The sequence below is a fragment of the Euphorbia lathyris genome, chromosome 3 (assembly GCF_963576675.1).
Source record: "Euphorbia lathyris chromosome 3, ddEupLath1.1, whole genome shotgun sequence".
Classification (NCBI taxonomy): Eukaryota; Viridiplantae; Streptophyta; class Magnoliopsida; order Malpighiales; family Euphorbiaceae; genus Euphorbia; species Euphorbia lathyris.
The window spans coordinates 109,104,251-109,107,490 of record NC_088912.1 but is presented as its reverse complement, the minus strand read 5'-3'; positions in this window follow the sequence as shown (position 1 = coordinate 109,107,490).

Below are 3,240 nucleotides of genomic sequence, written 5' to 3'. Positions count from 1 at the left end.
CTATACCCCAAGAGCTCAAGGAAGCAGAGGCAGTTGAGCTGCTGGCATATTCTCCACAAGATATGACCGATTTGATTGGTAATTTCCAACCAAAGTATTTCTCTGATTAAAATTACATTAGATTGAAGGCATTTCATATTACAGTTTGCAATTAGTTATACAACTTGATATATTTTTCAAGCATCAATCCTCATGCACTACAATATTGTCTTCAATTTTTATTTTAAAATTATTATAAAGGACTAATTTATTTATTGTCCCAAATTGTTATAATTTTAAAATTAGGGACAGTTTTATAAAATCATCAAAATTTATTATTTAATATGGAAATGCATAGCTACGATCCAAATCAAGTCACCATCTATAACACAAATTCCCTTTCTCCTCTCATGTGGTCTCATCTCATCTCATACCATCCCATTAATTGATTCCTTCACCCTTAGACTCACTAGTCACCGCCTCTAGTCCAAGCCATCGTCCACCATTAAAGCGCTATCTAGTCGAGTTCCGGCCTCTCTATCCTCAATGGTATTGTCGTTGCCAAAAAAATTCAGTCATCTATTCCTTCCGGGCGACACAATCAGTTTAAGTCTGTAACTCCTTATCTCAAATCCATATTAGTTTCTACAATTTTACAATAGCTTCTATTTCTATTGTAAGATACCTCTTCTTTAATTTATACTTGTCTGGCGGTTTTCCTATTTGATGCATTCTCTATCGCCCTCTTAAGTCTGATTATTTGATTTTGGATTTGTCTTTATTATGCTTGATTTCAATTAAGGTTTTTAAGATTTGGGATATTTATTCTGTAGTTATTTTTAAATTGATTACATTGATAGTATCCAGGACCTTCTTTAGCTGAAGTAAGATGGGGTGTTTGGAAGCTATTATTTATGAAAACAGATCATCAATTTGCTTGTTCTGCGAGATTATGACTTGTTTGGTTCTTCTACTGTAATGTTCAATTTTTCTGACTTCTAAGTTTGTGTCTTTGCAAAGTGTGGGTAGAGAGTTCATTTATGTGAATTGATGATGTTGGTAATATAATATGATAGATAGAAGGCATAATACATATTTGGCTTCCTAAACTAAAGCTTTAAAGTCAATTAGTACCCTAAATTATCCAAATCATCAATCAGGTCTCTCAACTAAGTAAAAATCATAAATTGAGTTTCCATTGTAAACAAAAATCATCAATTGAGATCTCATGGAAAATCATTTTCTTGAACAGTTTCAGACCCTTTTCCTCAAAATCATTTTGAACCATTACAGTCTATATCAAATAGTCACAGCTTCTTATGTTAGGAAAAGATAGAGACTCAATTGATGATTTTTGCTTGGTTCAGGAATCTGATTGATGATTTTGATAGTTTAAGATTCAAATTGATTTTAAAGCTTTAGTTTGGGAACCCAAATGGATGTAATGCCTAGATAGAACTTGCATATTTTTTTCATTACGAGTCTAGGCCCCCTTGAGTAGGTCTAACTGTGGAATGACTGGAAAACTTAGGAACTAAATGTTAGATTAGTTACATTCTTCTTTACTCTTTTAGTTCAGTTGCTCTACTTGAATATTTTACAATGTATTTAATTCCAAGAGCTAGTCAATCACCATGATCTATTTAATTTAACCTTTTGAAGATAATTAAGACCTATAATTTTAGCAGATTCCTACAAGTCACTTCAGATAAACAATCATCAAAGAGTTCTTATGGATAGAAAAGATGCACACAAACCATTCCACCGCAAAATTCAAAACTAGACATCTGACTGAGAAGATCAATTCTTTGACTGTCTAGAATAATTTAAGCATGGTTATTAGCTTTCTTGGTAACCTGAAGCGAAAACCAAAAACACAGAATGTACCTCTAAGATACCAAATGTGGCTTGGTTTTTAACATTCATATGAAGATAATTCTCGCGAGCACCTCCTTATTGAAGTTTAAGCAATAAAATCTTAAAATGAAGTTTGATGAAATTTTGGGGTTTTAAAAATCCTATGCACCTTGCTTTTGAAAATAGGTGGCTTTCTATCTCTACATGGGAGTAAAACAATCTGGTTTTCAATAACTTTCTCTACCCTTTCTGATTAATATAAAGATAGTGTATCTCCCTTTCTGCAGATATTTTCTCGGTATTCCTGTGTTCAACATTTTTATTCTGAAGTTCAACGCATTTTGATTTGCTTGTTTCATGACTATCTAATTTCCTTTTTAACAGCATAAGCATGATTGATTTTCACATCTTATGCAATTAATTCTGTGACAAATTAGTTATCTAGTGCCTACATATTTTGGTTTGTTTTAATTGACTCTTTATATAACAAACTATATGTGATTGTTTAGTATGAATATAGTGGTCTCAAAACGTTCCTCACGAAACAAAAAATTTAACTGTGTAATATTTGTTTTAAGGAGTAACCGGAATAAAAAGTTATAAAGAAAAATAGAATCAAAGAAAATAAGAAAAGAAAAACAAGCTGAAGTGCAAGTTTCTTTTTGTAAAATAATCTTTTTCCTTCCACCGTAAATGGTTTTGTTTTTAAAACCTAATAACTAGAATAAAGTTCATAATAAAATAATAATTATTAATAATATATTAATATATAAATATAAAAAACTAATATAAAATAATAATAACAAAATAATTTTTTTTTTGGTAGGAATAAGAAAAATAAAAAACAAACAAAACAAAACCTAACCCGGGATTAGCCTGGAAAAGCTAACTCCCACCACATCATCCAGAAGGATTGAGGAGAGAAAGGCCGGAGGAACAAGATAATTAGTGACTCCCCAACTTCCTTCATGACCTGCAGCCGCTAGACGATCCGCCACCCTGTTCTGCTCTCTAAAGATATGACAGAAAGTGATAGAAGCAAAGGAATGGCAGAGCCTCTTGATCCCTTTAATAATATTTTTGCCTTTCATCCCAATAGCTAAATTGCTGGAAATTAACCTGATAGCTTCCTGATTATCAGATTCAACACTCAGATTAACAATCCCCATACTGCTGGCCAGTGCAAGACCACAATAAATACCCCACAACTCGGCTAAGAAGGAGGACCCTATGCCAAGATTATGCGAGAACCCAGAAATCCAAGCACCCCCATCATCTCTCAAGACTCCACCAGCAGCAATATTACCATTAGTAAGACAAGATCCATCCGTGTTGAGCTTTATCACCCCTTCTTGAGGTCTTCTCCAGCAAAGAAAGTGAAGAGACTTCCTCTGAACATAACGA